The sequence below is a fragment of the Coenobita brevimanus genome, chromosome 78, assembly GCF_032717465.1.
Source record: "Coenobita brevimanus isolate Jiangsu-jjx chromosome 78, ASM3271746v2, whole genome shotgun sequence".
Taxonomy (NCBI): Eukaryota; Metazoa; Arthropoda; class Malacostraca; order Decapoda; family Coenobitidae; genus Coenobita; species Coenobita brevimanus.
The window spans coordinates 20,797,111-20,824,425 of NC_137031.1; the positions used below are offsets into that span (position 1 = coordinate 20,797,111).

General features: G+C 41.0%; 1 pseudogene; it reads left to right on the forward strand.

Annotated features, from left to right (window-relative positions):
* The first annotated feature begins 274 nt into the window (after positions 1-274).
* The window catches only part of LOC145408730 (uncharacterized), a 70,110-nt pseudogene continuing 43,069 nt past the window's right edge, over positions 275-27,315 (forward strand).

Here is a 27,315-nt window from a genome sequence, read left to right on the forward strand (position 1 = left end):
CTTTTTCGTGAATTCGTGCGGCAACAAAACCATGCACTGTTTTGTAACCGCTCTGTTGTAGTGGGTTATATTAAGTCACTGAATTGTATTTCAACAGCTACCTTGCCCTTCACGTAAAATTCTCAGCCGTCAGCACTACACAGGCGAATGCCAGGCGACTCAAGAATGCAAACCTGTTTTATCTTTTTACTGTAGGGAGGACAGATATTAACTTCACTACAGACCCAGTGTTCATTAAAAAAAAAAAAAAAAATGATGTAAGGACTCCTTCACAATGACCTATACTAAGATACCTACAGGTACATATCAGCGAGATAAAGGACCACTCTGGCATGTGGGGTGCTCAGAATTTTGTGTCTTTATGGAGGATTCTGTTGGTTCTGGTGCAGGGTTTCCCCCGACCATATGTTGGCAAGGGCACAGCACTCGCTGGCAGAATGATGACAACTGTTGTGTTAAGTACAGTACTTGCTACCGCATGATCATGAAGGTGATCTACTATCACGCCTGTGTCCTCGTTCATCATCAAGTCTTCTTTAACAGTGAGCTACTCAATGACCTGAGCATTTACAGTACCAACAAACTGTGTTAGTTCTACTTTTAGATCTGGCACAGCCATGAGAGAATCTGTTTTGTGATACCGGTCTTACACGTGACATGGCTGATGAAAGTGGTGCGATGTTTTGTCTGATGAGTGAACGAGAAACGTGTCCTTGACCGTGAGACTGAGAGGTAGGTGTTGTAGTAATAACTAGTTGAAGTGTAAGAAGCGTTTTGAATATGTATAATACCAAGTTTCCCTGCTATCTGTAAAGCCAACATGGTTATGTCATCCCTTGGAAAAAACTGAATCTCTAATGCTGCGTCTGATTCATCCTTGCTAAGACGATATAGAAGCCTGAGGTAACTAAATAACATTGCTACATTATTCAAGGTAAGAGCTGTTTTTCCCATACCATCAGTTTCTGCCAAGTGACTTTTTCGCAATGCCTCAAAAGTTTAGATCCTGTTGCGGCCGCTACCACAGCTGTCTCTAACAGCGTATTTGGATCGGGAGGGATGAACTTATCCTTCCTCATACTTTGTATCAGTCTGTAGGTGTTCAGCAAGAATCTTGCTTTAGTATGGGTAAAAAAAAAAAAATCTATAAATGTGGCACAGTACTCATCAAAGGAAGTAAACTTCTCCAAGAATCTACATCTTATGAGAGAACCCACTCTTGAATAACCATCATCTAGCCTGCCTCTAAAGTATGCAGTCTTGTTTGCAATTGCAGACTGAACATCACTGATGAAATCATAAACATTAATAGCAGGATTCATTCCCATGAATATAGGATGTGATTGCATGAGTAGACTATAGCACCAGTCGAGCAGGGCAGTACTCCCAAGGTGGATGGAAAGCTGATGACAGAGAGAGCTGGAGCTCCCGTTTCATTAGCCCTCAGGACTAGTTCCTGACCATCCCCCTTTGCTAAACTTTTTCAATGTTTCAGTAACAGAGAGTAGAACAGCATGCTCTCCAATACAAGTTTCTCTAAATATCAACACCATACTACATGCACAGTACACACTACACTTCTTAAAAAAAAAAAATAATAATAATAATAATAGTAAAATGGCGCACTACAACCATGCCTCTGAGTCCCCGGGGGGGAGGGGGGGGACCATAAATGCCCCCACCATCTGCCCCTTTCCCGGTGGTGACTCTGCATGCCTGGATCCACTGTCTGACTCACTTCTTCTTCATTTCTGCAACATTCGTGCCCTTTCCTCTAACTTTCTCTCTGTCGAACACCACCCCTCCTCCTCTAAACCTCACTTACTTTTCCTTGCTGAAACTCAGCTGTCTGAAGCAACTGTCAGCAGACCCATTTCTCTTTCCTCCTACTTTCTCTATACTCATTTCAAAGCCAAGTGTGGATGTTGTGTATATGTACGCAACGACCTATCTTGCTCTCGTGTTCCTGAACTTGATTCTTCTGAATTCTCTACTCTCTGACTTCGGCTTTCTTGTGATTCTCTGACTAAATATATCTGCGCTGTTTACTTATCTCCTAATTCTACTATCAAAAATTCTTTGACTATCTTACTTCTTCGATGGAACACATTCTATCCATTTCTTCTATCTCTGAAATCTCCACTCTAGGAGATTACAATGTTCACCACCATCTTTGGCTCTCCTCTCCTATCACTGATCCACCTGGTGAACAAGCCTACATCTTTTCTATCCTTAATGACCTAGAGCAGCTTGTGCAGCACCCAACCCGTATCCCTGACCGCCTTGGGGAGAGCTCCAACATACATGACCTCGTCCTTACAGCTAATCCTTCAGCTTACACTGTTAATCATTCCTCTCCATTGGGCTCCTCTGATCATAACCTTGTTACCTTAACCTCTCCTATCACTCTGGTACGGGCTGTGGACCCTCCAAAGAAACGTCGTCTGTGGAACTTTGGAGCTGCGGATTGGGAGGCCCTCAGGCAGTACTTCTTTGATTTTCCCTGGAATGAGTATTGCTTCCATGGCTGGGAGCTATCTGAGTGTGCTTTGCGCATTACAGAGGTTATTCTCTCGGGCATGGAAGCATACATTCCTTTCTCATATCCTTTGACTAATGCAAGAATACCTTGGTTTAATCACGCTTGTTCTAATGCTGTCCGCAACAAGGAGAGGGCCTATAAAAGGTACTAGAACCAACCCACCCCTGAATCACATCTTGCTTATGTTTCTGGCCTGAATCGTGCTAAAGTCCGTTCTTCGCTCTGCTAAAAATAATTTCATCCTTACTAAATGCTCTCAACTCTCCAACTCGAATTCTTCCTGCTCCTTCTAGCACCTTGCCAAAACCTTTCTAACAACTTTACCTCATCATCCTTCCCTCCTGTTTTCTACTCTGATGGTTCTCTAGCTATTACTTCTACTCATAATGCAGATCTCGCTTCAGAGTTTCTCCTCCAATTCCACCTTAGACGATTCCGGTGCTGTTCGTCCATCACTTCCCCCCTCTGACTTCCTCGTGTCTGACATTAAAATTTCTTCAGCTGATGTATTTTCTGCCATTACTGGCTTCAATGCTAACAAGGCATATGGGCCTGATGGAGTCCCTCCTGTTGTCCTCAAGAACTGTGTTTCTGTGCTTACACCCTGCCTAGGTAAAATCTTTTGCTTTTGTCTTTCAACTTGTACTTTTCCTTCTTGCTGGAAGTTTGCTCTCATTCTACCAGTCTCAAAGAAGGGTGACCATTCCCAACCCTGCAACTATCGTCCAGTTGCTTTAACATCCTGTGTCTCAAAAGTTTTTGAGTCAATTCTTAACAGAAAAAATTTAAAGCACCTTTCCTATTACAACCTTCTTTCTGATCGTCAGTATGGGTTCCATCATGGACGCTTCACTGGCAATCTTCTCACCTACCTTTCAGACTCCTGGTCATCCTCCTTTCCGGATTTTTGGCGAAAGCTTTGCCATTGCACTTGACATCTCAAAGGCTTTCGATCGAGTCTGGCATAAATCTTTAATTTCCAAACTGCTCTCCTAAGGTTTCTACCCTTCTATATGAGCCCTCATCTAAAGGTTCCTGTCTGATCGTTCTATAGCCACTGTTGTAGATGGCCATCGATCTTCTCCTAGATCTATCAACAGTGGTGTTCCTCAGGGCTCTGTCCTATCACCAACTCTTCCTTTTAATCGTCGATGATCTTCTAAGCTGTACATTTAACTTCATCCACTCATACAATGATGATTTCACTCTTCACCTTTCCATTCGGTTTCTGCAACGTCCATCTCAGCAGTTACTTCAACAAACAAGGGATGAGGCTATGGCACACCTAATGTCTGACTTGGCTCGTATCTCTGACTGGGGTAAAAATAATCTGGTTGTTTTTAATGCATCAATGACTCAGTTTTTACACCAATCAACCCGACACAGTTTTCCACAGGAGTACCCACTAATGTTTAATAATATCAAGCTCAAGCCCGCATCATCCTTGAACATGCTTGGGGTTTCACTCACTCGGGATTTATCTTGGAAAATCATATTACATCTTGTAACGTCTGCTTCCAAGCGATTAGACGTGCTAAGCCGACTCCGTACCCTCTTTACCCCTGCACATTTGTTGACTTTATACACTGGCTTTATTCGCCCCTGTGTAAAGTACAACTCTCTTGTGTGGGGAGGCTCTCCACATACAGCTCCTCTCAACAGGGTGGAGTCAAAGGCTTTTTGTCTCATTAACTCTCCTCCTCTTACTGGCTCCCTTCAGCCTCTGTCTTTTTGCCGCACTGTTGCATCTTTGTCTCTTTTCTATCGCTACCTCGATGGTCACTGCTCCTCTGAACTGAATGCTTGCATCCCTCCACCTTTCTGACGGGCACGTAGCACCCGTCTATCAACAAACTCTCATCCCTTTTCTGTCCAAGTCTCTAATGCAGGAGTTAACTGTTACTCCCAGTCATTCACTTATACATCAGGTCAACTCTGGAACTGTCTCCCTCTATATGTATTTCCTATTTCCTATGATCTCCAGTCTTTCAAACGCAACATGTCCATACATCTCGAAATGAACGGATCTTGAATTTGGCTATCTGTATGGTTTTTGTTTTTTTCTTGGAAGGAACAGTTTGTAGGCTCCTGGCCTTTGGTTCCTTCTTTCTATAAAAAACAAAAAATGTAATTTAATTTGTCTTCATGGTGAAGACCTGAGAAAGCCGGTAGGTATGAGTATAAACCTACAGGAGTTTTGGTTGATCTAGCAGAGAGAATTAAGTTAGAAGGCTATTATTAATACCCACGTGCCACTGCACAGGAAATTACTTCCAGCGGAAATACTTCCTTTCTAGTTGCTGCAGGTATGAAGCCTAAGAAAAACACATTTCGTGCGGAATGCACGAAATGGGGACATAAAACAGATAATTGTTTCTTTAGTAAAGACCCACATAACTCGATCTCTATCGCGTATTGCTCATCTTCAACGGGATACATCTCAGTCCTTCTCCCATTCGGCCTCTCAGCACAACCAATACCATTCAATTCAAGACAGCTCAAATGGCACATCACTACGTCGTGGCAGTAGGTTACTAAGTGGTGGAAGGTCCATCAGTCATCTCATAATGCAGATCTGTGCTCCCTTGTTCTCCAACAGCAGACCGAGTATGTTAATTGTAGATCACATCAGTCGGGGGAAAGTCAGTGCCGTCAGTCAAACGATCATGGTCAAATTCTTCTTCGAAGAAGTCCACTGCCACTTCACTCATAGCTACACGACAAAAGATGTATATTTTGTCCGTCCTTGGCAGGTCAGTAGATGTAAATTATTACTCACTATGGACACAGGTGTGTGCGTTAATCTCAACTGCCAGTCTTCATTTAATGGACTAATGAATCTTGCTGTCACACACAATGGTCCATTCACTCACCTGACACCCAGTGTCCAGAGATACTGTTGACATCTTTGATATTATTGCTATGGTTTCTCTTACACTTCAAATGTCACACTTTGCTTAGCCCATTATTGCTGATTTTCACATAACAAAGACTTTTCCCTTACCAGCAGATGACCTACTTGGTCTAGAAACTATGGGGCAACGCAACATTGATGTTCACCCTCGTGAGAATTCTGTTACACATAATCAAATGCATCCTAACGCTTTGTCTCTTGCCAGACCATTACTTCATTCGGGCGTCATTCTGACAGCTATTCCTACGGAGGGTTTGGGGACTGTCTGCAGAGTTATCAGGGTTAGATAAGGAGTCCCTCATTGCATGTGACACTCCTCCTTGAAGGCTCATTGACATCTCGAATGCAAGAATCTCGGACTAGATCTTGGTTTTGGCTGTGCTGTCAGGTGGCCAATGACTACAGCCAAAACCTTACAAGGGTCAGTCCGGTTGTCAAATGTGCGTGAGGGTACAGATTAGTGAGCTTGAGTGAGAAGCTTGTCACTAGAGTCCAATTTAAGCATGATTAGGATTGCTGGTTTGGCTGATGTTCTTAATAGGACTGATGGCCCTATTACTCTGAACGATGGCTGACATTTAGGTACTCTTTTAGCTTACTTTCCCATTGCTTCTGTCCAGACTACCCACAGGAGATTCTTGACAAGAAAGAGTAAATACCCCACGATATTAAAACTACTGATCACCTTCACGAAAGAGAAATACTGCTGGATCTTCTAAACTCGTTTTCAGGCATTTTTTCCTTCCAGGTAAGTCAATGTGTATGACAGTTTTGATCTATCTACATATCTATTGCCAGACGCCTTAATCCCGTAAGGGGTGGCCACAAACAAATCGCCTCCATGTCGCCCTGTCCCCAGCCATTTCATTGCCCTGCTCCCAGCTCACACACCCCCTCTTTCATATACCTCTCCACTCCATCCCTCCACTGTGTTGCCACAGTTTTAATACAGTATAATATTTCCCTTAAGCCAGGGACTCATCCATTATAATTATATACCTAATTATTGTCTCCCTCAAAGTCAAAAACAAGTTGTAGAGGAGGTAGCATCAAATGTTTTGGATCAATGAGAAATCATGCATGCACTCAACCTCCCAGTGGAATTCTCTTCCATGTTCCAAAGAAGATGGTGGATTTCTTCCTGTTATTGAATTCCGTCGCGTTAATGAAGTAATAGTCTCCGACCACTACCCTCTGCCCATCCTTCAGAGCATTCTGTAGTCTTTGGGTAAAGGAAATTCTGTTTTCAGCAGTCTTGACTTATGTGGTGGATATCGGCAAATTCCACTAGATGAAGAGACAAGACAGGTAACAGTTTTCAGTGACAAGTCAAGGTCTTTTTTGGTTTATCCATATGCTTTTGGGGCTTTATAATGCACCCCTGACATTCCAGCACATTTTTAATACCGCATTTGCTGGCATGCTTGGTGATACTGTTTTCGCTTACCTAGGTGATTTTATCATTGTTAGTATTGACACTGAGGGTAATTTCTTCAAACTTCGCAAAATCCTCCACGAGCTCCCACCACTGGTCTTAAGCTTTCTAAATGTGATTTCCTGGTGTCGAATATCTAATTCTTACTTCATTTAGTGGATGGTGAGGGGATCTATTAGGTCCCAGGTAAGATTCAGGCAGTCTGAGATTTTCGAGTACCTGCTGGTATCAACCGCATTAAGAATTTCTCAGGTTTCAGTGGTACAACAGCTGCTTCATCGAGGGATATGCACCATTGCTTCATCCCCCACAGAGCTTCAGAAGAAAGCTATTCCCTCCACTGTGGACCTGCACTGGACAAAGTTTCAGTGATGTGAAAAGTGCATTCACAAAAGCACCGATTTTAGTTTTTCCTGGTCATGCCCTGCCATTCGTACTGTGTACGGATGCTTCTTCACTCGCTTTGGGTTGTGTAGTCGTACAGAGAGGTACTTCTGGCGCTGACACCATTGCTTATGCCAGTCAAGGCCTTAATGATGCATAAATGCGTTACTCTGCAACTCATCTTGAAACCCTAGCTGTTGTTAGGGCTTTTAATAATTTCTGTGAAATAATTTTTGGTTATGATATCACTGTCAATACTGATCATGCTGCAGTTACTGAACTTTTCAATGGCAACAATCTTTCATGCAAACTTGCTCGCTGGTATTTAGGAGTGCAAAAGTTTCAGCCTACATTTTATAATCGTTCAGGCCATGTAAATGAGTGACACAATGAGATATCAACCCAGTTCTATTTGCATTAGGTCGGCGTATGTCAAGGGAGAATATATATATATATATATATATATATATATATATATATATATATATATATATATATATATATATATATATATATATTTGGTGACAATGCGACAGGCAAAATTATGTAAAAATATACTGTGGGTGACTCTACACTGAGTAATAAGACAAATGGTTTCCTTTACTTGAGGAAACCATTTACTACGCTGGGTGGTAACCATATAACCAAGTTTTTTCACCTGGTGGTTTAGTGGGTAATTACTGCGCTCCAATCAGATTGAGCCGGTGAAGGTTTATACCATAGGGTGGTTGGGGTTTATTGCTCACGTAATGCCACTCAGGAATGAGTGAGGCTGGTCACTCATCTTAAATGTCATGACCAACTGCCTGGCCCAGGGCTCCTACGCACCTCACGGGGCGACATTGAAATGGATGATGGATGGATGGATGAATATTTCTATTCGACTTATATATCAGAATTGGTTATTATGGGCTCAGTAACAGTATTAAAACAAAGATACTTGTATTCGCAAACATTTTATGATGTAAAGGCTGTTAGTTAGTCTGGTAAGTTTTATTGGGCAAGCACTAGTTAAAAAATAATTCCGAGAGTATTTTCTGCGTTAATATATATATATATATATATATATATATATATATATATATATATATATATATATATATATATATATATATATATATATATATATATTGAATTTTTCTCTTTAAAGGTTGGGTTGAAACAGGGATGTGTCATGTCTCCATGGTTGTTCAATTTGTACATGGATGGGGTAATAAAAGAGGTACAATGTAGGGTAGTGGATGTTCGAGTGGCCCTGGTGAGAGAGGATAGTGTTTGGAAACTCCCTGTACTGTTGTTTGCAGATGATACTGTGTTGTTGAGTGAAGGGGAAGGGGAGCTGCAAGGCTTGGTGGATGAGTTTGGGAGAGTGTGTAAGAAACGGAATCTAAAGGTGAATGTAGGGAAGAGTAAAGTGATGGTCTTTGAGAGAGGTGAAGTCAGTGAATGTACAGCGAGGTTGGATGGTGAGGAACTGGAAAATGTGAGTACGTTTAAGTACTTCAGTAGTGTGATGAGTAAGGATGGAGGTTTGGAAGGTGAAGTGCTTGAAAGGGTATAGCATGGAAGAAAGGTTGCTGGTTCCTTGAAAGCAGTGATAAGAAACAGTGAAGTGAGCATGGAAGTGAAAAAGTTACTACATGACAATATTTTGATACCAATTCTAACGTATGGGAGTGAAGCTTGTAGGTTGTTGGAAGGACACTAGTCAAGAGTGAAAGCAGTGGAAATGAGGTATTTAAAAGGAGCCTGTGGACTTACATGGAGAGACAGGCTGACGAATGAGGATATAAAGGAGCGTTGTGGTGTGGATGTGGATGGGATAGGAACCATTAGGAGGAATACACTGAGGTGGTTTGGCCATGTGGAGAGGATGGAGAGTGAGAGACTGATGATGAGAGTGTATGTGAGTGAGGTGGAGGGGGGAAGAGGGAGGGGGAGGCCGAGGATGAGATGGAGGGATGAGGTGGAGAGGTAGATGAAAGAGGGGGGGGAGTGTGAGTTGGGAGTAGGGCAGTGAAATGGCGGGGGACAGGGCGACGTGGAGGCGATTTGTTTGTGGCCATCCCGAACGGGATTGTGGCATCTGGCAATATATATATATATATATATATATATATATATATATATATATATATATATATATATATATATATATATATATATATATATATATATATATATATATTGTTACGGAACAGAGAGAGATAATGAAAACTTCAGGTGAGAATACTAAAAATCACTAATGTCCCGCAAAGTTCCAGGTTCAAAACAAAAGAGTTAGGTAAAATTACAAGTTAAGGTTTAATGCTCAAACTAACAACTAAACATTCAGGACTCATAAGGATAATGTAATGGCAAAAAACAGGTTAAATATATGGTTAACTGCAATAGCCTCTATTAACACGAAATTAGCAAGAGTAAATTTATCTAAGTCAGCCCTGATAAAATAAGAAAACCGGATAATGCTTAGTTAATGCAAGATATATTATTATAGATACAAAATATTATTAACAATGGCTGACAGCAAAAACTTTACATTAATCACAAAAACCTCACCAGGCCCACGAATCAACACCTTATGCTATACATTACAAGAAAAAATGTAATAACACTTATACTCAAATTACACAGCAGCTAGATGGTTGGAGACTTCCTGAGCACTCACAAAAATAATAACAACTGTACAGGGGAGGACAGAGATGTGAACAAAATGAGGAGTAGATCTAAGTGGCAATTAATGCAGAGACTGAGCTCATTATATAGGGGCCGGCAGAGCTTGATACAACTTGTAAGAAGGACGCGCAAATGAAGCCATGGGGACAAAGAGTTGACAATCCTGCTCTGAACAACAGAAAGAAAGACTTACTCTACTATAACGGGAGAAGGGGGGAGTGAGGTAAATCACGCTAGCCTGGTCACTATGGAAGCCACGAGGCGAATCGTGATCAAACATGCAGCATACTGTACGTTAGAATTATACAAAGGATGATGAAATCATAGGCTATGTAACACCTCCCCACAAAAAAAAAAAAAAAAAAATACAAAGGAAATTTCTTATTACTCTAAAACAATCTGTCTAAAGTCTAGGTAAGCAATGTGCAATAACATTTTCTTTCCCCTTGACATGTTGTATGTCTAATGAATACTCCTGAAGAAGTAGACTCCATCTTGTCAATCTCTGATTTTTATCTTTAAACTTACTAAGGAATTTCAGTGGGTTATGATCAGTATAAATGACTATGGGGTCAAAACCAGAACACAAATAAAATGAAAAATGCTGTAAACCTAAAATCAAGGCCAAAAGCTCTTTCTCAATAGCTGAGTAGTTCTTTTGAGGTGGAGTGAACTTCTTACTGTAATAAGATACAGGGTGTTCAATACCCTGATCATCCTCTTGCAGCAAAACAGACCCAGCTCCTGTATCACTTGCGTCAACAGCCATCTTAAAAGGCTTAGCAAAATTTGGAGTAGCGAGCACTGGCTGACTTAATTGAATAGCTTTAAGTTTGCTGAAAGAGGATTCACAGTTATCGGTCCAGACAAATTTAACTCCCTTTTTCAGTAGGTCTGTAAGTGGTGATACAAGAATTGAAAAGTTAAGAACAAATCTCCTGTAATAACCTACCATTCCCAAAAATCTTTGTAGCTCTTTCCTACTTTTAGGTCTGGGAAGATCACTTATAACCTGAACCTTAGCTCCTGGTGGTGCAACATGTCCATCACCATTTACGTACCCAAGGTACTGAACTTTAGCTTGACCAAACTCACACTTTGATAAATTAGCTACAAGATTAGCCTGAACCAAACGCTCAAGAAATTTACTGACATGGCATAGGTGATCTTTCCAGTTGTCACTGAAGATTAATACATCATCAATATAAACAACACACCCTGCCAAACCCTCTGTTACAACATTCATGAGCTTCTGAAATGTGGCTGGTGCATTCTTCATAACATATGGCATTACAGAACATGCAAAAGTCTTTCCTAGTGTTACAAAACATGAGATCTCCCTAGCACGCTCAGTCATAGGCACTTGCCAGTATCCCTTTAACAAATCAAACTTACTTATGTACCTAGCCTTTCCGATCTTGTCTATGCAATCTTCCACGCGAGGGAGAGGGTAAGTGTCTGTTTTGGTTATCTGATTAGCACGTCTGTAGTCGATGCAAAGCCGCTGTGACCCACCTGGCTTAGGGACTAGAGTGACAGGAGAACTCCACTCGCTCTGACAGGGCTCAATCATCTTGTGGTCCAACAGGTAGCCAAGCTCCTTCTGGATGAGAGGAACTTTTACTGGGTTCACACGGTAAGGAGGCAGTTTAATTGGCTTTGCGTCTCCAACATCGACATCATGCATCAACACAGTGGTTCTTCCTGGAGTGGCATGGATCACTTGTCGGTACTCCTGCAGTAATGCCGAAAACTCCTGCTTTTCCTCGGGAGCTAGATGAGAAAGCTTAGTCTGGAGATCATTCATGATATCAGGATTCTTCCCCAAACTATCACTCAGGCTCATGCTCCATGGAAGAACTTCACTTGCAGACTCGGGTGGAACAGCTACAGTGCAAACTGGGTTATTTTCGTCCCGCCTGTGATATAACTTTAGCATGTTGATGTGACAAAGTTGCTTGTTCTTTCTACGATCTGGTGTGGCGATGACATAGTTGACATCACTGAGTTTCTTCTCCACGAAATAAGGACCACTAAACTTGGCTTGAAGAGGTTGCCCATGCACCGGTAGCAGAATCAAAACCTGATCTCCTGGCTGAAAGTGGCGTAACCTGGATTTCTTATCATACCAAGTCTTCATCTTCTCCTCAGCAGCTCCTAAATTCTCTCTCACCACCTGTAAAGCAGTGGACAGCCGTTCTTTGAACTTCACCACATACTCCAGCAGGTTGACGTCATCTTCCTCTGACAGCCAGCATTCCTTGAGTAGCTTAAGGGGTCCTCTTACTTCATGGCCAAACAGTAGTTCAAAGGGTGAGAAGCCCAGTGATTCATTTGGAGATTCTCTTGCGGCAAATACAACGAATGGAAGACCTTTATCCCAGTCTTTCTGATGTTCCAAACAGTATTTCTTGAGCATCGATTTGAGTGTTTGATGATCTCTCTCCAACGCTCCTTGGGTCTGGGGATGGTAAGCTGAAGACGTGATCTGGGGGATGCCCAATTCTTTCAGAGACTGCTTGAAAACATTTGACATGAAATTACTTCCCCGGTCTGACTGTACCTCCTTGGGTAACCAAACTTGGTGAAGAACCCTAGCATTTCCTTAACCACGTTCTTTGCTGAGATATTTCTAAGTGGAATGGCTTCAGGATAACGAGTAGCCATATCAATTAGGGTCAACACATAAGAAAATCCTGAAGAAGTCTTAGGAAGAAGGCCCATAATATCCACCAACACACGGGTGAAAGGCGCCTCCAAAGGAGGAATGGGAACTAGAGGTGCAACCTTTTCAGTCTGATTACACTTCCCCACAACTTGACAGGTGTGACAAGACTTACAATACCAGGAAACATCTCTGAAGATGCCTGGTCAGTAGAAGTGTTTCAAAATGCGTGCCACAGTCTTCCTCACTCCAAGGTGTCCTACCAAACTGGAATCATGAGCTACTCTAATGATATCCTGCCTACAAACACGAGGGATGACAACTTGATGTACAACCTCCCATTCACAGTCGGCTGATGCTGCTCGGGGTCTTCACTTCCTCATAAGTACTCCTGGCTTTATATAATAACAAGTAGAAGCACCAGCTGACTCTTCCTCACTGCAAGCAGAGTTAGCTAGACCTTTCAACTCAGGGTCAGCAACCTGCGACTCAACCAACTCTTGACGAGACAGATTATCAACACTACGGGGTACTGCCTCATCTGGTGAGTGGTCCAAATTAGCAAGAAAAGTGTCAGCTAGGATAACATCATCATCATCATTATCCGCTAAGTCACCATTAACTTTAAACTTAGCCCTAGTGACAGCACATGCAGAGGGACATCACAGTCCCGGGTCACAGCCAATGGTTCACTAGACAACTGAGGAGCTGGATACACTTGACTTCCACCAATAACATTTCCAAGTAAGAAAGTTACACCTGACATTGGGAGTGTCTCAACCAACCCAACCATAACGGAACCATTAACAAAACCAGACTCTAAATTCACTCTGCACAGAGGGACAGAGAAATAATTATTCCCTACACCTTGTAAGATTACAGTTTCATCAAAGGAATTAACATTAGAGCCTAGAACACTGGTCAGCATAAGGGATTGGCAAGCACCTGTATCACGATATATTTTAACTGATTTCCTGTCATTACTGTCCAGAGGACTGACAAAACCATCAGACAGGAAATTAGCACATGAACTCTTGAGAGTGTCACCCACGTTACTGTTCAAAAGAGGAGCTTCATCATGACAATTTAATTTACCCCTCAAAGCAGGTTCAGTTAACTCGGTTAAAGAATTCTGGGAACTCTCAAGGGTGGACACTAGACCAATTGACTGAATATTTAAAGACTCCTTTTTGTTCACATCACGCTGTCTCCTGAAACATTTCTCCGTAGTATGACCAAGCTTACTACAATAAGTACATTTACTTTTCTGAAATCTATAGGTGGAGCTGGTATTTACTTCCTGACAAACATCATCTTTATTCTCTTTCCTGTTACCTGTACTCTGAGTGGAGGCAACGTACTTACTCTCAGCTTTCCTTTTTTCTTTAGAATATCTCTTGTGAGTGAGAACATATTCATCAGCTAAAACTGCAGCATCAGACAAATTATCTCATCAAGATATAGGCTTACATCTTTCTTAATACACCTTTTGTAGTCTTCCAGCAAAATCATCTTCTTAAATTTATCAAAATCAGAATTTACATTCTTAGAGTTTAACCACTGCTCTAACAGATCTTCTTTGATTTTTGCATACTCAACATGGGATTCCTTATCTTGGTTATAAGTTGTCCTAAATTTTACTCTATAGGCTTCAGGAACAAGCTCATAGGCCTTAAGAATCAAGCTCTTAACTACATCATAATTATCAAATTGATCCTGAGGCAAAGATGCATAAGTTACTTGAGCTTTACCGGTGAGAACAGTTTGAAGGAGTACTGGCCAATACCTTCTTGGCCAATTAAAACCTGTAGCTACCGTCTCAAACAACTGAAAATACTTTGTTAAATCAGATTCATTAAAAGAAGGGACAAGTTTAACATTTTTAGCCACATCGAAATCATCAGAGCTAGATGATCCAGTTCCACCTTGTTTCATGCGATACACATGGTCTGCCTGAATCCTGGCAAGCTCAACTTGTGCCTGAAATTCAGCCTCCTTAGCACGAGCCTGAAACTCAGCCTCCTTAGCATTTGCCTGAAACTCAGCCTCCTTAGCACGAGCCTCCTGCAGGGCTAGCTGTAACTTAGCTATTTCAATCTGCATTTGCTCATCTGGAGGAGTTACATCAAACAAGCTTTCATTAATCATGTCAACAATTTGATCTTTAGAATGATGAGAGCGAACAGCAATTCCCAATTGTTGAGCAACAAGCTTAAGTTCATTCTTTGTTCTGTTTTCTGCATCACACACTGTTTGCACATTTGACAAAAAATCTTTGGCTTCATCAAGCCTAGTAATAGTAGACATCATGAATAAATCACAGTCACAAAATATCAAGCAATATCCTTATGATAATATCCTGAATATCCTGATAAGAGGTCGCGAAATTTATGTTACGGAACAGAGAGAGATAATGAAAAGTTCAAGTGAGAATACTAAAAATCACTACTATCCCGCAAAGTTCCTGGTTCAAAACAAAAGAGTTAGGTAAAATTACAAGTTAAAGTTTAATGCTCAAACTAACAACTAAACATTCAGGACTCATAAGGATAATGTAATGACAAAAAACAGGTTAAATATATGGTTAACTGCAATAGCCTCTGTTAACACGAAATTAGCAAGAGTAAATTTATCTAAGTCAACCCTGATAAAATGAGAAAACCGGATAATGCTCAGTTAATGCAAGATATATTATTACAGATACAAAATATTAACAATAGCTGACAGCAAAAACTTTACATTAATCACAAAAACCTCACCAGGCCCACGAATCAACACCTTATGCTATACATTACAAGAAAAAATGTAATAACACTTATACTCAAATTACACAGCAGCTAGATGGTTGGAGACTTCCTGAGCACTCACAAAAATAATAACAACTGTACAGGGGAGGACAGAGATGTGAACAAAATGAGGAGTAGATCTAAGTGGCAATTAATGCAGAGACTGAGCTCATTATATAGGGGCCGGCAGAGCTTGATACAACTTGTAAGAAGGATGCGCAAATGAAGCCATAGGGGACAAAGAGTTGATAATCCTGCTCTGAACAACAGAAAGAACGACTTACTCTACTATAAGGGGAGAAGGAAGGAGTGAGGTAAAACACGCTAGCCTGGTCACTATGGAAGCCACGAGGCGAATCGTGATCAAATGTGCAGCATACTGTACGTTAGAATTATGCAAAGGATGATGAAATCATAGGCTATGTAACAATATATATATATATATATATATATATATATATAGTTTATCAATCCTCTCAGTGTCAGTCACGTGATTCATGTTCCATGTGCATTGTTTTAAAGAGATCAGTCACTCGAATTGCGTTCCAAGCACAAAAAAATTAGCCAAAAATTAAGTTTTTGTTGAAATCGCTTCAAATTTTTACGCATTGTAGCGAGTACAGCGCTTTCCAATGGCATGGCATGGGCAAAACAGAGCTGCCTCACTGGGCCTAGCACGCAGCGATAAACTTCAGTCTTTTCCAAGCAGCCAGGCGGTGAGGTTATGTCGGGTGCAGTCTCTTTAAACTCCTACTAATTCTCCCCCTCCTGCCTGAGCTAAAGCCCCTATGGACTCAGTGTGATAATGCAATATTTGTGAGCATATTTGTATGTGATATTGTCGATGGAACATAGATACAATACATGTCACGAAAAGGAATTGTGTCTGTTATCAAGCGTTAGGCTTACAGCCGATATGCGTGTTCACTGTTGTGGGGTTTCACCTCTCGCCCTCCCCAAGGCCCTATGGCGTGATTACAAATACGTATATAATGAAGCCAATGCCTAAACTGTATTTTGTGTGAAAGATATTGTGGCTGGCTTGGTGAAATTATGGAACCATAGTGTGGAATGGGGCAGGCATCACGTAGTCTTTATAGTCAGGAAGGAAGAATTAGAGGTGTTTAAGAATGGAATTATTGTGATTCTGATAGTGAAAACCTGTGTGGAATTGTGTGAAATATACGTCAAATATGCTGCAGGTGTTCGTGAAGGAGTGTGATGTGTGCCAATACAATAGAGTCGCAGCGAATGTTCACAGAGAAATATTTCATGCATTGACTGACTTAGCTAAAACAAAGCGCAAGTGTCAGAGACAAGAAATATGCCACAGCCACATATACATACGTATGTCATGCAGCAAATGTTCATGGAGAAATCTATTGTGTGCATCGCATGTGTTTTTGGCAAATGTATCGCAAGGAGAGAAAAAAATACACCACAGCCACAGACACACACACACACATGCACACACACTCACCCACACCCACACCCACCCACACACACACACTCACCCACACACGCACACGCTCACCCACACACGCACATGCTCATACACTACATAACTCCTCATCTTCAAGCTACTGCCAGCATCTCAACACCTCTGGAGGAAGTGAGTTATCCATATTTTGTTGATCCGTATATTGACCTATTTCTATAGTTCAATATTTTTTACACAAATAAGTAATGTTTTTTACATACACACATATGAGATGGAAGAAAGTTCAGCTTCAGTATCAGAACCTAGCAAAAAGACTAGTGGTCATGTCGAGTTTCTGACAGCACAATCAAAAACCTTATTATATTTTGCGTGTATACCTTGAGTAAAAAAAGAAAGTAATAAAACGTAACGAGCGAAAATATGTAGCCGTAGGTGAGGCAGAAAAGAATGTTTTTTATATCACGTTCGGGTGAGGAAGAGTATTCTACGTTTGTCGTCCAATTACTCCAAAAACTATTGGACGTATCAATTTTCCATAAGAACCATGATGAAGAGCAGTAAATTCTACCTATGTTCATTTGCAGAATATAAGCCTCTGGGAGCATTTTCTGTTGGAAACGTTGGGGGAACAGACTGTTTCGGTATAGTCGAAAGATCTCGGAGGAGTAATCTCATTTTGTCGGCCAATTGCTCGAAAGCTATTGGACGTATCGATTTCCTATAAGAACCATGATAAAGATCAGTTAATTCTACGTATGTACACGACATAACAATGTAATATCTATGATAAGAATTCGTTGTTACGTAGGCGGCAATATTGTGTATGCTATGCACACATCACGAAAGTGACATACGGATGTGAGTTCCCAGTCTTTTTTGGCGATTTACTCGAGAACTATGAGGCGTATCGAAACCAGTATTAGGTCATTAGAAAGCTGGTGAAATTTTGCATAATATTATGCAATAAAAACATAACATGTGCAAGAAAATTTCAGTTTTAGAGGTCCTTGATTTTTTTTCAAAAATGGCTTTCAGTTTTTGGCTATTTTCTTGAAAACTACAAATCATATCAACTCCGAATTTTCTCTTTAGAAAGCTGATGAAATTCTCTATCAAAACTTCTAATAACATATTCCTGTATGATGGAAAACATTCGAATGGTGATGTTGGGAAGCGAACGTGATGTAGAGAAATTTTATTCACGGCCGCCTAATGTTGCTTTGTTCGTGTTTTCCTGTTTTTTTTGTGGTGCTTATCAGCTAGAACAAACATCGACGAATAAGATGACATAGATTTCATGGCAGTATATTGATGTTTGGATGGCGAAAATTAAGGAGAGAATACGTGTTATTTCCCGCGCGCGGGCAGCCGGTCCGGGCGGCTTCGCAGAAAAAATCGTGCGCCGGAAAACTTTCTGAAACTTTTCGTGTGCGAAAGGGTAAATATATATATATATATATATATATATATATATATATATATATATATATATATATATATATATATATATATATATATATTGCCAGACGTCACAATCCCGCAAGGGGTGGTATTTGACTTTGAGTTATATCTTTTACGGGGAGGGGCACTAACCCTCCACCAACCCACTTGTTAACATGTAGGGAACACGTATGGTTTAGTTTTATGGTTACCACCCAGCATTGTAAATGGTTTCTTGGCTTACAGGAAACCATTTGGCTTGTCACTCAATGTAAAGCCACTGTAAAGAAAAGCAATAAGAAGTGACAGGGAAGATGGGAGAAATAGGAAGACAGGAGGGCAGGCACAAAAAAAGAATGATAAAGGCTAAGGAAGAAGTAGGCAGCACTACATCAAGTGAGTGGATGATGGTCGCCACCACCTACAACAATAGGTGCTTTTGATCATACAGCACTTAATCCCTTGGTTATCTGTATAGCCTGGATAAATAACAAAGAGGTGCCCTAGCCTTAAGAAAACATAACTAATCTAACCAAGTCTAACCCAACAACCTATACTAACCTAACCTAATTAATTAAGACTGAAAACCATTAGGCAGGTAATATGTCTGGCCCGTCGACAGTGGCCACGAGCTGAGGACTCCTTCACTTGGTGGCAAATCTGATCGGTAGGTTTCAAGGGCCACGTCCCTCAACTCTCTCTGTATCCCCCGCAAGGAGGATGGTGGACTACAGGAAAAGGAGAATTTCTGCCCGCAGTCCACCAGGTTAACATTTCAGATGAGACATATATATATATATATATATATATATATATATATATATATATATATATATATATACTGTATATATATATATACAAAATGAAGCCTCTATCGTACAGTGCTAGAGTGTGCGTTTTCGTACAGGGGTGAACCAAGGTTCGCACTCCGGCTGCGTAATAAACTTTGGGAGTGTTCACCCGGCCACATAGTACTTTGGCGGACATAAGCGGTGCTGTCGTTGAAACTGTGTTCCATACTATGAAGCATGCTTGCACCCAGTCGGCTTGCGCTGGCCAATTACACTTGGTTCACAGATTACACACGCATCCAAAGCCACTCCAACACTACAAACACACTTACTGAACAAGCACTTCTCACCCTACATACAATCTCTACCAGACAGCCTAAGCCACTTGGTAGAGATACATTGGCCGTATCGTCCCAACTTCGGTTAGGATAGGCCGGTCCTGCAGTGGACACTCAAAAGGTTGATGATATATATATATATATATATATATATATATATATATATATATATATATATATATATATATATATATATATATATATATATATATATATATATATATATATATATATATATATATATATATATATATATATATATATATATATATATATGTCTGTGTGTGTGTGTGTGTGAGTGTTTGCCTGTCTGTCCGCGTAAACATGCTAGGAGAGAGAGAGAGAGAGACAGACAGACAGACAGACAGAGAGTGAAAGGTGTTAGGCATATATATATATATATATATATATATATATATATATATATATATATATATATATATATATATATATATATATATATATATCTATATATTGTTACGGAACAGAGAAAGATAATGTACACATTAAGTGAGAATACTAAGAGTCACTACTGTCCCGTAAAGTTCCAGGTTCAAAACAAAAGAGTTAGGTAAAATTACAAGTTAAAGTTTAATGCTCAAACTAACAACAAAACATTCAGGACTCATAAGGATAATGTAATGGCAAAAAACAGGTTAAATATATGATTAACTGCAATAGCCTCTATTAATATGGAATTAGCAAGAGTAAATTTACCTAAGTCAGCCCTGATAAAATGAAAATACACTGGGTAATGCTCAGTTAATGCAAGATAAATTATTACAGATACAAAATATTATAAAAAATGACTGACAAAAAGAACCCCACACAAATTACAAAAAAAAAATCACTAGGCCTACAAATCAACACCTTATGCTATACAGTACAAGGAAAAAATGCAATAACAGTTATACTCAAATTACACAGCTGCTAGATGGTTGGAGACTTCCTGAGCACTCAATAATAACTGTACAGGGGAGGACAGAGATGTCAACAAAATGAGGAGCAGCTCTAAGTGGCAATGATGCAGAGACTGAGCTCATTATATAGGGGCCAGCAGAGCTTGATACAACTTGTAAGAAGGACGCGCAAATGAAGCCATGGGGACAAAGAGCTGAAAATCCCGCTCTGAACAACAGAAATGACGACTTACTCTACTATAACGGTAGAAGGGGGGAACTGAGGCAGAACACGCTCGTGATCAAACATGCAGCATACTGTGCGTTAAAATTACACAAAGGATGATGAAATCATAGGCTATGTAACACCTCCCCACAAAGAAAAAGAAATTTACAAAGGAAATTTCTTATTACTCTAAAACAATCTGTCTAAAGTCTAGATAAGCAATCTGCAATGACATTTTCTTTCCTAGTGTTACAAAACGAGATCTCCCTAGCACGTTCAGTCAGAGGTACTTGCCAGTATCCCTTTAACAAATCAAACTTACTTATGTACCTAGCCTTTCCGATCTTGTCTATGGAATCTTCCACGCGAGGGAGAGGGTAAGTGTCTGTTTTGGTTATCTGATTAACACGTCTGTAGTCGATGCAAAGCCGCTGTGACCCACCTGGCTTAGGGACTAGAGTGACAGGAGAACTCCACTTGCTCTGACAGGGCTCAATCATCTTGTGGTCCAACAGGTAGCCAAGCTCCTTCTGGATGAAAGGAACTTTCACTGGGTTCACACGGTAAGGAGGCAATTTAATTGGCTTTGCGTCTCCAACATCGACATCATGCATCAACACAGTGGTTCTTCCTGGAGTGGCACGGAACACTTGCGGGTACTCCTGCAGTAATGCCGAAAACTCCTGCCTTTCCTTGGGAGGTAGATGAGAAAGCTTAGTCTGGAGATCATTCATGATATCAGGATTCTTCCCCAAACTATCACTCAGGCTCATACTGCATGGGAGAGCTTCACTTGCAGACTCGGGTGGAACAGCTACAGTGCAGACTGGATTATTTTCGTCCCGCCTGTGATATAACTTTAGCATGTTGATGTGACATAGTTGCTTGTTCTTTCTACGATCTGGTGTGGCGATGACATAGTTGACATCACTGAGTTTCTTCTCCACGAAATAAGGGCCACTGAACTTGGCTTGAAGAGGTTGCCCATGAACTGGTAGCAGAATCAAAACCTGATCTCCTGGCTGAAAGTGGCGTAACCTGGACTTCTTATCATACCAAGTCTTCATCTTCTCCTCAGCAGCTCCTAAATTCTCTCTCACCACCTGTAAAGCAGCGGACAGCCATTCTTTGAACTTCATCACATACTCCAGCAGGTTGACGTCATCTTCCTCTGACAGCCAGCATTCCTTGAGTAACTTAAGGGGTCCTCTTACTTCATGGTCAAACAGTAGTTCAAAAGGTGAGAAGCCCAGTGATTCATTTGGAGATTTTCTTGCGGCAAACACAACGAATGGAAGACCTTTATCCCAGTCTTTCTGATGTTCCAAACAGTATTTCTTCAGCATCGATTTGAGTGTTTGATGATATCTCTCCAACGGTCCTTGGGTCTGCGGATGGTAAGCTGAAGACGTGATCTGGGTGATGCCCAACTCTTTCAGAGACTGCTTGAAAACGTTTGACATGAAATTACTTCCCCGGTCTGACTGTACCTCTTGGGCAGACCAAACTTTGTGAAGAACCCTAGCATTTCCTTAACCACGTTCTTTGCTGAGATATTTCTAAGTGGAATGGCTTCAGGATAACGAGTAGCCATATCAATCAGGGTCAACACATAAGAAAATCCTGAAGAAGTCTTAGGAAGAGGGCCCACAATATCCAGCAACACACGGGTGAAAGGCGCCTCAAAAGGAGGAATGGGAACTAGAGGTGCAACCTTTTCGGTCTGATTACACTTCCCCACAACTTGACAGGTATGACAAGACTTACAATACCAGGAAACATCCCTGAAGATACCTGGCCAGTAGAAGTGTTTCAAAATGCGTGCCACAGTCTTCCTCACTCCAAGGTGTCCTGCCAAACTGGAATCATGAGCCACTCTAATGATATCCTGCCTACAAACACGAGGGATGACAACTTGATGTACAACCTCCCATTCACAGTCGGCTGATGCTGTTGGGGGTCTCCACTTCCTCATAAGTACTCCTGACTTTACATAATAACAAGTAGAAGCACCGGCTGACTCTTCTTCACTGTAAGCAGAGTTATCTAGACCTTTCAACTCAGGGTCAGCAACCTGCAACTCAACCAACTCTTGACGAGACAAATTATCAACATTACGGGGTACTGCCTCATCTGGTGAGTGGTCCAAATTAGCAAGAAAAGTGTCAGCTAGGATAACATCATCATCATCATTATCCTCTAAATCACCAGTAACTTTAGACTTAGCCCTAGTGGCAGCACATGCAGGGAACACATCAGGGACATCACAATCCTGGGCCGCAGCCACTGGCTCACTAGACAAATGAGGAGCTGGACACACTTGACTTCCACCAATATCATTTCCAAGTAAGAAAGTTACACCTGACATTGGGAGTGTCTCAACCAACCCAACCATAACGGAACCATTAACAAAACCAGACTCTAAATTCACTCTGCACAGAGGGACAGAGAAGTAATTATTCCCTACACCTTGTAAGATTACAGTTTCATCAGAGGAATTAACATTAGAGCCTAGAACACTGGTCAGCATAAGGGATTGGCAAGCACCTGTATCACGATATATTTAAACTGATTTCCTGTCATTACTGTCCAGAGGACTGACAAAACCATCAGAGAGTGAAATTAGCACATGAACTCTTGAGAGTGTCACCCACGTTACTGCTCAAAAGAGGAGCTCCATCCTGAGAATTTAAGTTACCCCTCAAAGCAGGTTCAGGTAACTCAGTTAAAGAATTATGGGAACTCTCAAGGGTGGACACTAGACCAATTGACTGAATATTTAAAGACTCCTTTTTGTTCACATCACGCTGTCTCCTAAAACATTTCTCCGTAGTATGACCAAGCTTACCACAATAAGTACATTTCCTTTTCTGAAATCTAGAGGTGAAGCTGGTATTTACTTCCTGAGAAACATCATCTTTATTCTCTTTCCTGTTACCTGTACTCTGAGTAGAGGCAACGTACTTACTCTCAGCTTTCCCTTTTTCTCTAGAATATCTCTTGTGAGTGAGAACATATTCATCAGCTAAAACTGCAGCATCAGACAAATTATCTATTCTTCTCTCATCAAGATATAGGCTTACATCTTTATAAATACACCTTTTGAAGTCCTCCAGCAAAATCATCTGCTTAAATTTACCAAAATCAGAATCCACATTCTTAGAATTTAACCACTGCTCTAACAGCTCTTCTTTGATTTTTGCATACTCAACATGGGATTGCTTATCTTGCTTGTAAGTTGTCCTAAATTTTACTCTATAGGCTTCAGGAACAAGCTCATAGGCCTTAAGAATCAAGCTCTTAACTACATCATAATTATCAGATTCATCCTGAGGCAAAGATGCATAAGTTACTTGAGCTTTACCGGTGAGAACAGTTTGAAGGAGTAATGGCCAAAGTTTTTTGGCCAATTAAAACCTGTAGCTACCCTCTCAAACAACTGAAAATACTTTGTTAAATCAGATTCATTAAAAGGAGGGACAAGTTTAACATTTTTAGCCACATCAAAATCATCAGAGCTAGATGATCCAGTTCCACCTTGTTTCATGCGATACTCATGGTCTGCCTGAATCCTGGCAAGTTCAACTTGTGCCTGAGCCTGTATCTGTGCCTCCTTAACGCGAGCCTCCTGCAGGGCTAGCTGTAACTTAGCTAATTCAATCTGCGTTTGCTCATTTGGAGGAGTTACATTAAACAAGCTTTCATTAATCATGTCAACAATTTGATCTTTAGAATGATGAGAGCGAACAGCAATTGCCAATTGTTGAGCAACAAGCTTAAGTTCATTCATTGTTCTGTTTTCTACATCACACACTGTTTGCACATTTGACAAAAAATCTTTGGCTTCATCAAGTGTAGTAATAGTAGACATCATGAATAAATCACAGTCACAAAATATCAAACAATATCCTTATGATAATATCCTGAATATCCTGATATGAGGTCGCCAGATTTATGTTACGGAACAGAGAAAGATAATGTACACATTAAGTGAGAATACTAAGAGTCACTACTGTCCCGTAAAGTTCCAGGTTCAAAACAAAAGAGTTAGGTAAAATTACAAGTTAAAGTTTAATGCTTAAACAAACAACAAAACATTCAGGACTCATAAGGATAATGAATGGCAAAAAACAGGTTAAATATATGGTTAACTGCAATACCCTCTATTAACATGAAATTAGCAAGAGTAAATTTACCTAAGTCAGCCCTGATAAAATGAAAATACACTGGGTAATGCTCAGTTAATGCAAGATAAATTATTACAGATACAAAATATTATAAAAAATGACTGACAAAAAGAACCCCACACAAATTACAAAAAAAAAATCACTAGGCCTACAAATCAACACCTTATGCTATACAGTACAAGGAAAAAATGCAATAACAGTTATACTCAAATTACACAGCTGCTAGATGGTTGGAGACTTCCTGAGCACTCAATAATAACTGTACAGGGGAGGACAGAGATGTCAACAAAATGAGGAGCAGCTCTAAGTGGCAATGATGCAGAGACTGAGCTCATTATATAGGGGCCAGCAGAGCTTGATACAACTTGTAAGAAGGACGCGCAAATGAAGCCATGGGGACAAAGAGCTGAAAATCCCGCTCTGAACAACAGAAATGACGACTTACTCTACTATAACGGTAGAAGGGGGGAACTGAGGCAGAACACGCTCGTGATCAAACATGCAGCATACTGTGCGTTAAAATTACACAAAGGATGATGAAATCATAGGCTATGTAACACCTCCCCACAAAGAAAAAGAAATTTACAAAGGAAATTTCTTATTACTCTAAAACAATCTGTCTAAAGTCTAGATAAGCAATCTGCAATGACATTTTCTTTCCTAGTGTTACAAAACGAGATCTCCCTAGCACGTTCAGTCAGAGGTACTTGCCAGTATCCCTTTAACAAATCAAACTTACTTATGTACCTAGCCTTTCCGATCTTGTCTATGGAATCTTCCACGCGAGGGAGAGGGTAAGTGTCTGTTTTGGTTATCTGATTAACACGTCTGTAGTCGATGCAAAGCCGCTGTGACCCACCTGGCTTAGGGACTAGAGTGACAGGAGAACTCCACTTGCTCTGACAGGGCTCAATCATCTTGTGGTCCAACAGGTAGCCAAGCTCCTTCTGGATGAAAGGAACTTTCACTGGGTTCACACGGTAAGGAGGCAATTTAATTGGCTTTGCGTCTCCAACATCGACATCATGCATCAACACAGTGGTTCTTCCTGGAGTGGCACGGAACACTTGCGGGTACTCCTGCAGTAATGCCGAAAACTCCTGCCTTTCCTTGGGAGGTAGATGAGAAAGCTTAGTCTGGAGATCATTCATGATATCAGGATTCTTCCCCAAACTATCACTCAGGCTCATACTGCATGGGAGAGCTTCACTTGCAGACTCGGGTGGAACAGCTACAGTGCAGACTGGATTATTTTCGTCCCGCCTGTGATATAACTTTAGCATGTTGATGTGACATAGTTGCTTGTTCTTTCTACGATCTGGTGTGGCGATGACATAGTTGACATCACTGAGTTTCTTCTCCACGAAATAAGGGCCACTGAACTTGGCTTGAAGAGGTTGCCCATGAACTGGTAGCAGAATCAAAACCTGATCTCCTGGCTGAAAGTGGCGTAACCTGGACTTCTTATCATACCAAGTCTTCATCTTCTCCTCAGCAGCTCCTAAATTCTCTCTCGCCAGTTGTAAAGCAGCGGACAGCCATTCTTTGAACTTCATCACATACTCCAGCAGGTTGACGTCATCTTCCTCTGACAGCCAGCATTCCTTGAGTAACTTAAGGGGTCCTCTTACTTCATGGCCAAACAGTAGTTCAAAAGGTGAGAAGCCCAGTGATTCATTTGGAGATTTTCTTGCGGCAAACACAACGAATGGAAGACCTTTATCCCAGTCTTTCTGATGTTCCAAACAGTATTTCTTCAGCATCGATTTGAGTGTTTGATGATATCTCTCCAACGGTCCATGGGTCTGCGGATGGTAAGCTGAAGACGTGATCTGGGTGATGCCCAACTCTTTCAGAGACTGCTTGAAAACGTTTGACATGAAATTACTTCCCCGGTCTGACTGTACCTCTTGGGCAGACCAAACTTTGTGAAGAACCCTAGCATTTCCTTAACCACGTTCTTTGCTGAGATATTTCTAAGTGGAATGGCTTCAGGATAACGAGTAGCCATATCAATCAGGGTCAACACATAAGAAAATCCTGAAGAAGTCTTAGGAAGAGGGCCCACAATATCCAGCAACACACGGGTGAAAGGCGCCTCAAAAGGAGGAATGGGAACTAGAGGTGCAACCTTTTCGGTCTGATTACACTTCCCCACAACTTGACAGGTATGACAAGACTTACAATACCAGGAAACATCCCTGAAGATACCTGGCCAGTAGAAGTGTTTCAAAATGCGTGCCACAGTCTTCCTCACTCCAAGGTGTCCTGCCAAACTGGAATCATGAGCCACTCTAATGATATCCTGCCTACAAACACGAGGGATGACAACTTGATGTACAACCTCCCATTCACAGTCGGCTGATGCTGTTGGGGGTCTCCACTTCCTCATAAGTACTCCTGACTTTACATAATAACAAGTAGAAGCACCGGCTGACTCTTCTTCACTGTAAGCAGAGTTATCTAGACCTTTCAACTCAGGGTCAGCAACCTGCAACTCAACCAACTCTTGACGAGACAAATTATCAACATTACGGGGTACTGCCTCATCTGGTGAGTGGTCCAAATTAGCAAGAAAAGTGTCAGCTAGG